Raw genomic sequence first — 12,818 nt, forward strand, 5'->3', positions numbered from 1 at the left:
GATAGAGAACAGGCATTTCACCAGCAAATACATCCTCGGTGTATCAGGCCTGTACCTGGAGCTGGGGTAATTGATGGGTGCAGGCCCCCTCCTTCCCGCCCAGCACCCACAGATCTGGGTGAAAGCGATGTGACCAGGATGGTGATACTTGGGTGGCCCGTGCTCCCGGCTGGAATGAACAGCTGGAAAGGTTCTGGGGACACTGGGTCTCTGGGGGCAGGGATCTCGTTGCCAGCAGCACTGCCACCATGCAGGCCACCATGCAGGCCACCATGCAGGCCTCCAGCAGCCCAGGAGTCCCTGGGGCCTGCAGCAGGGTGTCCCTGGCTGTGAGGGACATTGTGCCCAGCATGTGAGGTCCACCCCGGGCCGCCCAGAGCCCTCTCCCGGAGGCAGCAGCAGGAAAGAGCTGCCACAGCCTTCCGGTGCTGGGCACAATGGGGTAATGGGACCCCAGGGGACTGCGAATAGTAATCGTGACCATCGAGGCAGGGTGTCCAGCTCCCACACTTACAGACGGGGCTCTATCTTCTCAGCAGCAGGAAACACGGGCGGGGCCACCAGACACCCAGGGCCTGGCCGCAGAGATCAGGACAGCGTGGGAAATAGGATCGCGCAAGGCCCCCAGAGGCCGTGGAGCCTCTTGGAGCCTGCCTGGCCACGTCAAGGTGTCTAAGGACCCTGCTCCCTGGCTCCGTCCCCTGTCCCCTCGGGCACCTGACAGGCGCAGCCCTCCTGTGAAGGGAGGGAGCCCGAAGGACCCTTAGGGGAAGACAGCAAAAGGATTCCCGCTACTGGCCTGAGAGCCCGGTATGGTCTGCTCTCAGTGATCACAATTATGTGCGCCAGCCTATGGGCGATATACAAACCATTCTGATATAAATTTCTGTTTTTTATGATTTGGGGTTTGAATTTATTTCAATACATGAATCTATTCGCCTTAGAGATGATAAAAAATAAATCTAAAGTATCCTATTTTGCTCCTCCCCATCTCCAGAGAGAGCCCCTCACTATCTGATTTTGGTGTAGATCCTTCAGATTTAAAAATATATATATATAGGGATGCCTGGGTGGCTCAGTGGTTGAGTGTCTGCCTTCGGCTCAGGGCGTGATCCTGGAGTCCTGGGATCGAGTCCCACATCAGGCTCCCTGCATAGGGCCTGCTTCTCCCTCTATGTCTCTGCCTCTCTCTGTGTGTCTCTCATGAATGAATAAAATCTTAAAAAAAATTTTTAAATAAAATAAAATAAAATAAAATAAATATATATATATATTTAAATCTATTAGATAGACCAAAAAACATATATAATAGTATTGTCTTAGGTGTGTGCTTTTTAAAAAATAGAAATGCTATCACATATGTTCCGTATAGGGAAAGAAAAATAATTTTCCCTCTACCCTTCTAGGCTCTTGGCTGAAATCCACTGTAAGAAAGAGATTGAGGAGAAAGCCAAATTTAATTATATACATCCGGAGCCCCACAAACATATGAGACACAAAGAAATTATCAGAGTGGGAAACTTTTATATCTTTCAGACAAAGAAACAATAAATTTGTGAAGAATTGACAAGATGAAGGTGTTTGGGCTTGGGGCAATAAAGTGATGTAGAAGTAACAAGGTTGGTTATCCAGCTTTCTCAGCCCCAAATTCTGTTGTCCCTGGTGATAAGGAGGCCTGCTGCCCTCGTGGTGCAGGGTGGGGGCCTTTCACACGGGAGATTGATTTCCTGCTTACAGAGGTACAAAGGAGGGTCAGAGTGTCCTTCTTGCACCAGCTGTCTCTCCAGTACCTTTAATTCAAAATAATCAATATGTCAAAGTAGCATATTTTAGGGTGACATATTCTGAACCCTACATCTGCAACTGCCCTTTTCATCACTGCTATTTTGTACATCCGTATACACTGACACATTTAAACCTGGTTTATTCTTTCTGGCTGCAGTCATCATCTATCCTAAGAATATACCACACTTTACTGCTCTATACCACACAATGGGGTAATGGGACCCCAGGGGACTGCGAAATAGCAAAATAGGGGACTATTTTGCTATTTCAGGACTACTTCAGAGACCATTCTTGCTTGCGCAGGTATCAGGGTGCATGTATGAATGTTTCCACACATGGATCTCTCTAGTGTGTGACACTGACACACAGAATGACAAGGTTATAGGATATGCACACTTTCCATTTTGTTTTTAAGATTTTATTTATTTGAGAGAAAGAGAGCACAAGCAGTGGGGAGGGGCAGAGGGAGAGGGAAAAGCAGACTCCCTGCTGAGCAGGGAGCCCCACTTGGGACTTGATCTCAGGACCCTGGGACACAACCTGAGCCAAAGGCAGATGCTTAACCAATGATTGAGCCACCCAGGCACCCTGTTTTGTTTTGTTTTAAGATTTTATTTGACAGAGAGAGCACAAGTAGGGTAGAGTGGCAGGCAGAGGGCGAAGGAGAAGCAGGCTCCCTGCTGAGAGAGTCCAATGCAGAGCTCGATCCCAAGACCCCAGGATCATGACCTGAGCCGAAGGCAGATGCTTAACCCACTGAGCCACCCAGGAGCCCCTGCACTCCGTTTGGACAGACATCATCAAACCCCTCACCAATGTGGTTTGTACCAATTAGTGTCCCTTTTCCTGCACCTTCACTAGCACTTGATATTATAAAACAAGGGGTTTTATGCCAGCTGCAGATTGAAAATAGTGTTTGATTCACGTTTCCTTGATTAATCCTGGGATTAAGCATCTTTTTGTTTATCAGCCATTTATATTTTCTTTTTCGTGAATTGCGTACTTATAGCCACTGTTCTTTTTTTTTTTTTTCTATTGGGTGTTTTTTCTTTTTCCTATTGATTTATAGATGTTATATAAATGCTAGATTTTAGTTCCTTTTCTATATATTTAAAATGTTTGGGCAGCCCAGGTGGCTCAGCAGTTTAGCGCCGCCTTCAGCCCAGGGCGTGATCCTGGAGACCCAGGATCGAGTCCCATGTTGGGCTCCCTGCGTGGAGCCTGCTTCTCTCTCTGCCTGTGTCTCTGCCTCTCTCTCTCTGTGTCTCTCATGAATAAATAAATAAAATATTAAAAATAAATAAATAAAATAAAATAAAATGTTTCCCAGGGCACCCGGATGGCTCAGTTGGTTAAGCTTCTGACTCTTGGTTTTGGGTAAGGTCATGATCTCAGGGTAATAGGATCAAGCCCCTGTGATGGGCTCCACACTCAGTATGGGGTCTGCCTGAGATTCTTTCTCCCTCTCCCTCCCCACCCCAAAGGGTGTGCACACACTTTCTCTTTCTTTCTCAAAAAAGAGTTTGCCATCACACTCTTGTTGTCTTCTAAATGTGTTTCTGGTATTTTGTAGCAAAATTGTAAAGTTTTCTTTATGTAAAAATCTTTCTATGATTCAGTTTGCAGGCTTTATGTCTTGTTTAAATAACCCTTCCCTACTGGAAAGTAAAGAAGATGGTCTTTTATCATATATTCTAAAATTTTAAAAGTTTTTCCTTCTACGGTTAAGTCTTTAATTCATCTGGAGTATTTTTTTTTTAAGATTTTATTTATTTATTCATGAGTATACACAGAGAGGAGAGAGAGAGGGGCAGAGACACAGGCAGAGGGAGAAGCAGGCTTCACTCAGGGAGCCCGACGTGGGACTCGATCCAGGGTCTCCAGGATCACACCCCGGGCTGCAGGCGGCGCTAAACCGCTGTGCCACCGGGTCTGCCCTGGAGTATTTTTTTAATGGCAATACTGTACTCAGATAGAACTACATTTCCCAGTCTCCTTTGCAGCTAGGGGCTCCATGGCACCTAGCTCTGGTGGGAGGCAGGGAGGCAAGCAGCCAGCTATGGGGGACTTGGAAGGAGGGGGGAGGTTCACTTTCCTGCTACAGGCACTGTCCTTTTCTCTTTCTCACTTCTTCCTTTCACTGCCTGGAATGTGGGTGTATTATTTTTTCACAAGAATTTCAGAATTAGTTTGTCATGTTGCACAGAAAAAATGTCCTTGGAAGTCTAACTGGGATTTGTATCAGCTTTCAGCAACAGAGACAGATATATTTAAAATAACAAAATTGTGAGTGTTGCATAATTAGTAAATCCACAGAAATGCAGACCTGAACTGGTACAGAGAAAGTCCCCCCCCCCCCCCATGATGTCAACACGAAACTGAGCTTCCTTCTTTCTTCTGCATTTTTGTTAATGTGTGGCTTTTGTGCTGTTGGACTTTGGATGAACAGTACCATCAAGCATGGCATCTTTTTTTTTTAAAGATTTTATTTATTTATTCATGAGAGAGAGAGAGAGAGAGAGAGAGAGGCAGAGACACAGGCAGAGGGAGAAGCAGGCTCCATGCAGGGAGCCCGACGTGGGACTCGATCCCGTGACTCCGGGATCGCGCCCTGGGCCAAAGGCAGGCGCTAAACCGCTGAGCCACCCAGGGATCCCTTAAATCTTCCTTTTTATCATTATTAGTTCTTTTTCATTTCTTTGCATTACTTTTGTTGTTTTTTCCCCTAGCTTCTTAATTTGAAAGCACAGTTCATTAATTTTTACTCTTTCTTATTATCAAATAGATGTATGAAGACTATAACTCTTCCTCTGAGTACGACTTGGTTATATCCCATAAGTCATACAGTCTTTCATATTGTTCAGTTATAAGTAGTTTAGAACTTTGGTTTTATTTTTGTTTAACCTCAGTTATTTAGATGTCATAAATGCTTGCCACCTTGAAATAAATTTTGGCTGATATTAATATTGTTAATTTTTTAAAAACTTTTTTAAAGATTTATCTTTTTATTTTAGGGAGGGGTAGAGGGAGAGACAGACTCCCCACTGAGCACAGAGCCTGATGGGGGCTCGATCCACCACCCCGAGATCATGACCTGAGCTGAAGCCAAGAGTTGGATGCTCAACTGACTGAGCCACACAGGTGCCTCAATATTGTTAATTTTTAATAGTTCTTATTAATATCAATCTGACCATATGCCTTTATAGACAATATAACTTTTCTTTTCAGAGAAATTTCTTAGGCTTTTCCCTTTATTTTTGTCCTTAAATTATACTAAGATGTGTCAAGGTATAAAGTTATTACAACAGTGGGCCCTTTCAACCTGAGACTAATATCTTCCTTAAGTTTTGGGGAATTTTATATCTATATTCCTACTCTATACTCCGTTAAATATCACCTTCTTTTTAATCTCTTTTTTCTTATCTGAATACCTAGTAAATGGATGTTGGAATTCTGGATTTGCTCTCCACATCTTGTATCTTTTCTCTTATGATTTGTATAACTATATACCTTCTACTGCATTCTGGAAGAATTACTCATCTCCATCTTCTAGTTCACTAATTTGCTCTTCAACCAAGTTCCTTCTGTTATTCCCATTTCCCAAATTTATCTTCAACATATTTTATAATTTATGTTTTTAATTTATGTAATACCTTGTTAAATATTTTTCAAAATAGACTTTTTTTCATGGATGCCTTATCTTTTTGTACCTCTGAAGATATTTTCTTTTTCCTTTTTAAAAAGATTTTATTTATTTATTCATGAGAGACAAAGAGAGGGGGGTGAGGGAAGGAGGGAGATAGAGGCAGAGGGAGAAGCAGGCTCCCCACGGATTAGGGACCCCGATGCAGGACTCAATCCCAGGACCCTGGGCTGATGACCTAAGCTGAAAGCAAATGCTTACCCGACTGATCCACCCAGGTGCCCCCTTCAAAGATATTTTCAATATTTATTTTAAAATTCTTTCCTGCCTGCTTTATTAACTGTTTCCTAAGGTATCAGTCTTCTATGTGTTGTTGTAGTCAACAGGCATGGCTTTCCCCAAATGTTTGCAGGAAAGTTCTAGATCTGTATGAACCTCTTGTCTTGAGAAAAGGGCAGGGAACAATTGTTTTCAATTAATGGGGAAGGTGGTGGAGGGGAGGACATACAATCAGAAGGGTTTCTGGGTAACTTGTCTTCCCTTGCTATGGTTTCTCCCTATTCCTCCCAACCAGTAGGGCTGGGGTACAGCCCAATTTTATAACCTAAACTCTCACATTCATTGCTTTACCTGAGACAAATGCCCAAATTATTGTTGCCTGACCCAAAGTGCTGTGTGCGTGCATGCACGCGTGTGCGTGTGCACATTTGCGAGTGTACACCTGTGTGCTTGGACGTCTGGAAGCTTCACCCCATTGCCAGTCAGTTGTCCCTGGTTCTTTCCTCCCAGGATTTGCCTCCTCTGGTCATGAAGCTTCTTTTGACACTTAGTCATACTAGGATATGTTTCTAAGTTCAATAGTTTTAGTCAATCTGTCCTTTCGATATAGAGATTTAGTCAATCTGTCCTTTCGATATAGAGATATAGAGATTTAAGTCTTCTCTTTTGTTTCTTTAATTACTTTCTAAATAATTTTTCTTGTTCCATGGTTTTGGTTTTCCCCTTTGGGGACTATGATTATGTAATGTTGGACTGCTGTTGCCTGCCTTACACAGCTGTCATTTTCTCTCTAATTTAAAAATCACGTTCTTTATTTCCATTGTATTATGTTTTCTTTTCTCTTTTTTTTAAATTTCTTTTTATTGGAGTTCAATTTGCCAACATATAGCATAACACCCAGTGCTCATCCCATCAAGTGCCCCCCTCAGTGCCCGTCACCCAGTCACCCCCACCCCCCGCCCACCTCTCTTTCCACCACCCATTGTTTGTTTCCCAGAGTTAGGAGTCTCTCATGTTCTGTCTCCCTTTCTGATATTTCCTACTCATTTTTTCTCCTTTTCCCTTTATTCCCTTTCACTATTTTTTGTATTCCCCAAATGAATGAGACCATATAATGTTTGCCCTTCTCCAATTGACTTATTTCACTCAGCATAATACCCTCCAGTTCCATCCACGACGAAGCAAATGGTGGGTATTTGTCGTTTCTAATGGCTGAACAGGCCAATAACCAGGGAGAAAATTGAAGCAGTCATCAAAACCTCCCAAGACACAAAAGTCCAGGGCCAGATGGCTTCCCAGGGGAATTCTATCAAACGTTTAAAGAAGAAACCATACCTATTCTACTAAAGCTGTTCAGAAAGATAGAAAGAGATGGAATACTTCCAAACTCATTCTATGAGGCCAGCATCACCTTAATTCCAAAACCAGACAAAGACCCCACCAAAAAGGAGAATTAGAGACCAATATCCCTGATGAACATGGATGCAAAAATTCTCAACAAGATACTAGCCACTAGGATCCAACAGTACATTAAGAAGATTATTCACCATGACCAAGTGGGATTTATCCCCGAGATGCAAGGCTGGTTCAACACTCGTAAAGCAATCAATGTGATTGATCATATCAGCAAAAGAAAAAACGAGAACCATATGATCCTCTCAATAGATACAGAGAAAACTTTTGACAAAATACAGCATCCATTCCTGATCAAAACTCTTCAGAGTGTAGGGATACAGGGAACATCCCTCAGCATCTTAAAAGCCATCTACGAAAAGCCCACAGCAAATATCATTCTCAATGGGGAAGCACTGGGAGCCTTTCCCCTAAGATCAGGAACAAGACAGGGATGTCCACTCTCATCACTGCTCTTCTTTTCTCATTTATATTGTGTCTATTGTCCTTTTGTGCTCTTTGTCCTTTAGTCGTAAATTCTGAAATTGTTTTGTCTTTTCTATTCTGGGAACTGGAAGTGGGATTTACATTTTAACAGAATCACTGTGGCTCCTGGGGTTGGAGGGGTGGGGAATGGAGCATTCAGAACGAGGGAGGAAGCAAGGAGGCTAGTGAGGAGACCTACAGACACATTCCTAGGGAAGTGCAGACCTGGAGTGGAGGGTAGAGATTGTGAGAAGTATTGGTGTTGGGATATATTTTGAAGCCATCACTGACAGAATATGCTGTTGGATTTGATTTTTAAAAAATTGGAGAGAGAGCTTTGGGAGTTGGTTGAAGAGTATCTAACTTGGGATTTCTATTAGACATGCAATCCGAAGAGACAATTGGATATTTGAGTCTGGAAGTAGAGGAGAGGTTGGAGCTTGAGAAAAACATTTGGAAGGCCTTAGTATATGGTTTTTAAAGTCTTAGGACTGGATGGAATGACTTGGAAAATGATGTGGGTGGGTGGGGAGAAAAAGTGAGCTGGAGCCCTGGAGCCCTCCAGAGTTTACAGATCATGAAGCTGAGGAGGATCCAGCCCAGAAGTCTGCAAAGGAACAGCCAGTGAAGTAGGAGTGGGAGAGTCTGGAGGGGGTAAACAGCTGTGTAGCATGCTGCTGGGGGACAAAGAATCTCAGGGCTGATGCGTGACTAGGGGAAGTAGCTGGTGACCCTGTATTGTTTCCTGTTTAAGTGGAAGAAAAAAATGCATCCTTCCTCTTCACTCTTTCCTGAATAATTCGGCCCTAAAGCTGTTTAGTCCAACAGCTGGGCTGGATGGGTATCTGTGGTTGGGGGGTGGAGGGGGTCAGCCTGGGGCAGGGTGTTAGAACCTGAGTGGCGTGATGAGGGCATCTGTGGGCAGCAGGGGAGGGGGGGCGCGCTGTGCTGACAGCATCAATAGAAGATTTGTTACATATAGGATTCATCAAATAAGCAAATGTATTGAGGATAATGGGATTCAGGGTTCTCACTGGTGGCAAAAAAGTTATAAATGTAAAAAGGATAAAATTAGAATCCTATGGTGTTGGACTGGAATTAAATGTAGAAACAAAGATAGATGAAAATTTGTGTAGAGAGACGGATTTTCTAACTCTCTCCACTGAGAGGGTCTGGGAGCAACACTATCTAAAATCAAAGAGCACACCAAGTGCCTGGATCTTGGTTTCTAAATACCACTGTCCCCTAAAATGAACCAGAGTTCCTTGGAGAAATGGCCGATTCCAAGACTGAGGTAGGAAAAGTACAAGATAAGCCTGGAAATCTTGTACCAGAAAGTAAGGAAGTGCTCAAGTCATGTCAAAAGGATAGAGAAGCCAGCCCGATGAGCTCTCACTCATTGACTCTGGGGCTATTGGAGCATCAACTTAATAATAATAACAGCAGATTATAACCCAGTGAATAAAGTAGGATTCCATGAACCTGTATTGATAGAAAAAGGCAGGGTGGGGAGGCAATGGCAAAGCTCATCCTTATGATAGAAGTCCAACTAATAAATACAGAAGGAATGAAGGTATTAGAAAACTTGGCAATCCTCATAATAATAATGAACTCATCCAAGAAATATCAATGGCTGCTAAAACTTGTGAGTGGAAGTTTGAAGAAGCTATTACAGAGCTTCAAGACACTTATTGATTACCAAAGGGAAAAGAATAGCTTTCAGAGAAACCTGGCAGTCTCTACCTCAGTCAACTCATCAACGTTAACATCCTCGGTAATGGGACAAATAGAAATCACATACCACCCGCCAGGACTCAATGAGGACACAGAACCACCTCTGAGATACTCCTGCTAAAGATGCATAACCTGAATCTAATCATGAGGAAATGCCCAACAAATCCAAGTTGAGGTGCACTGCCCAAAATAACTGGGCTGTAATCTTCAAAACAGTCAAGGTCCTGTAGGTCAAGGAACTATTCTAGACTGAAGGAGACGTGACAACTAAGGTACACACATGATTGTGGATTGGATCCTTTTGACAGGAAAGACATTATGAAGACAATCAGTGAAACTTGAATGAAATGTTAAAATTAGGTGGCAGTGATGTATCCGTGTTGATTTCTTCATTTTGCTGGTGGACCTAGGAAAATGTCCTTGTTTGTAGGAAATATCCATGAAAGTATTCTTGGGTAGTGGGGCATCAGGTCAGCAACTTATATTCAAATATTCCATGAAGAAGAAAATTTATTATACTATTCTTGCACTTTTTCTTTATGTTTGAAATATTTGAAAGTGAAAGGAAAAAGAACAACAAACAAAGACACGAAAGAATACATGGATGAGAAAGCTGGCAGACAAATCTAGAGAGTGGGTTGTCATATGGCACAACTGACTAGGTTTTCTCAGAAATCTGGGAGGATCCAGGAGGAGGGGCTAATCTAGACAAAAGTTGCTCTAAGAGACACAATAAACCAGTGTGGATCTTGATTCCAACAAAACAGCTCTGAAGACACATTTTATTTATTTATTTTTAAAAAAGATTTTATTTTTAAGTAATCTCTACACCCAACGTGGGGTTCCAGCTCACAACCCAGAGATCAAGAGTTGCATGTGCCCCCGGCTGAGCCAGCCAGGAGCCGATGAAAGGCAATCAGGGAAATATGAACAAGGATATTAAATATTACTAAGTAGTTCTTGCTAATATTCTAAATGTGAAAAAGCCATTGAGATTATGTAAAAAAAAATGTGCTTTCCTCCCCCAGACGCACATTCAAGCACATGGGAGCTAAATAACATGAGCTCTGGAATTGGCTTTAAAATACTTCAGAAAAAGGGGCCTCTGGCTGGCTCAGTCAGTAGACCGTCCAACTCTTGATCCTGGGGTTGTGAATTTGACCCCCATGTTGGGTCTAGAGATTACTTAAAAATAAAATCTTTTGAAAAATAAAATAAAATACTTCAGAAAAAAGAAGATAGAATAATCAAGCTGAGAAAAACTTTTGAAAATTCTTGAATCTGGGTGATGGGTATTATATTAAACAGGTCAGGGTAATGTAACAAAATAGCATGGCCTTAAACAACAGAAATTTATTTTCTCACAGTTGTGGATGCTAGAAATCCAAGATCAAGGTTGTCTAGAGGTCTGGTTCTTCTGAGGCCCCTCCCCTGGGCTTCCAGACGCTGTCTCCTCGCTGGCGCTCACACAGTCATTCATGGGGCTGTATCATTTTTGCCCTAGTCACCTCTCCTGAGGACACTAGTCAGATTGAATTAGGGACCACCCATATGACCTAATTTGAACTTAATTACCTCTTTAAAAGTCCTGTCACCAGGGGCCCTTGGGTGTCTCAGTCAAAGTCAGTTAAGTGTCTGCCTTTGTTTTTTTTTTTAGGATTTTATTTATTTATTCATGGGAGACACACACACACACACACACACACACACACACACACACAGAGTCAGAGGCACAGGCAGAGGGAGAAGCAGGCTCCATGCAGGCAGCCTGACATGGGACTCGATCTTGGGTCTACCAGGATCAGGCCCTGGGCTGAAGGTGGCGCTAAACCACTGAGCCACCCCGGCTGCCCAAGTGTCTGCCTTTGGTTCAGGTCATAATCCCTGGGTCCCAGGATGGAGCCCTGTGGTGGGCTCCCTGCTCAGCAGGGAGCCTGCTTCTCCCTCTCACCCCTGCTTGTTTGCCCTCACTCTCTCTCGAATAAATAAAATCTTAAAACAAAATAAAAGCCCTGTCTCCAAATTTGGTCACACTTGGAAGTACTGGGGGTTAGGATTTCAACATATGAGTTTGAGGGGGGTACGAGGGTGGGGGGGTGGACACAAGGCAACTTGTAACAGGTACATAGGATTTTCTTATACCATTCTCTATTTTGATGAATATTTATTTATAATAAAGCCTTTTTCATAATAAAAATAAATGCGGAAGAAGTAAGTGAAGGTGGCCACTGTGATGGATCTTTGGAGGAGTTTTGCTGCAGAAGACATCAGAGAAATGAGGTCATGCCTGGAGGTGGGATATGAGGTCAAGGGAGTTTTTTTTTTTTTTCTTTAAAAATTACTGTTATTATGGCATATTTGTATGCTAATAGGAAGGATCCAAAAGAGAAGAATTTTGATGTACAATGGAGGAGAGAGAGGATAATTGCAGAGGCAAGTCTTGGAGTGGGCAGAAGGGCTGGAATATTATGATCCAAAGAGAAGCGCTGCCCATCTCTGGGGCCCCTCCCGGGAAGGAGCTGCGGGAGGCAGCTGCTGGGGGCGGCCTGTGGGAGTCCTCTCCCAAGTGATTATGTGTCCTCGGTGAAACACGAAGCAAGGGCATCCATCAGCTGAAGGTGAGGAAGTGTTGGAGATTTGAGGGGAGTGTAGCAAACAGGGAAATATAGAGGGAGTCCTGGGATTGAGCGAGTCCCCCTTCAAGGGTCAGATTTATGATTTGCAAATATTTTCTCCCCATCTGTAGCTTGTCTTCATCCTTTCAAAAGGGTCTGTCTCTGAATGAGTTTTTAGTTTTGAAGAAATCCAATTTGTCGATTGTTCCTTTTCTGGATCCTCCTTTTGGTGTCAAGCCAAAGAACTTTTTGGCTTACCCCTAGATCCTGACGGTTATATCCTATGTTTTTCCTAAAAGTTTTATAGTTTTTACATGTTACATTTAACCATTTGATTCATTTTGAGTTACTTTTGGTATAAGGTGAGCCACCTAGCTCAAGGGTCATTTCTTGGCCTATGTATGTCCAGTAGATTCCATCTGTTGAAAAGGCAATGTTCCTCATTGAATTGATCTTGCACTTCTGGAAAAAACCAGTCCACCATCTTTGTGTTGGCTCTATTTGGGGGTTCTCTATTCTGTTCCTCTGATCTCTATGCCTATCCCTTTGACGATATCACATAGTATTGATTACTTTAACCTATATACTAAGTCTTGATATCAGGTAGGGTGATTCCTCCCACTGTATTATTCTTTTTCAAAATTCTTTTAGCTCCTAGAGCGCTTGTGCATTTCCACATAAACTTTAGAATAAGCTTGTCTCTTTCTGCAAAAAACCTTGCTGGGAGTTTAATAGAAATTGCTATAACCTATAGATCAATTTGTTTAGAATTGACATCTTCGCTATGTTGTCTTCCAATCTGTGAACGCAGTATATCTCCCCAAGTATTTAGGTCTTGTTTGATTTCTCTCAGTGGCATTTCATCGTATTAACGGAGCCCAGGT

The sequence above is a fragment of the Canis aureus genome, chromosome 18 (assembly GCF_053574225.1).
Source record: "Canis aureus isolate CA01 chromosome 18, VMU_Caureus_v.1.0, whole genome shotgun sequence".
In the NCBI taxonomy this organism is placed as follows: Eukaryota; Metazoa; Chordata; class Mammalia; order Carnivora; family Canidae; genus Canis; species Canis aureus.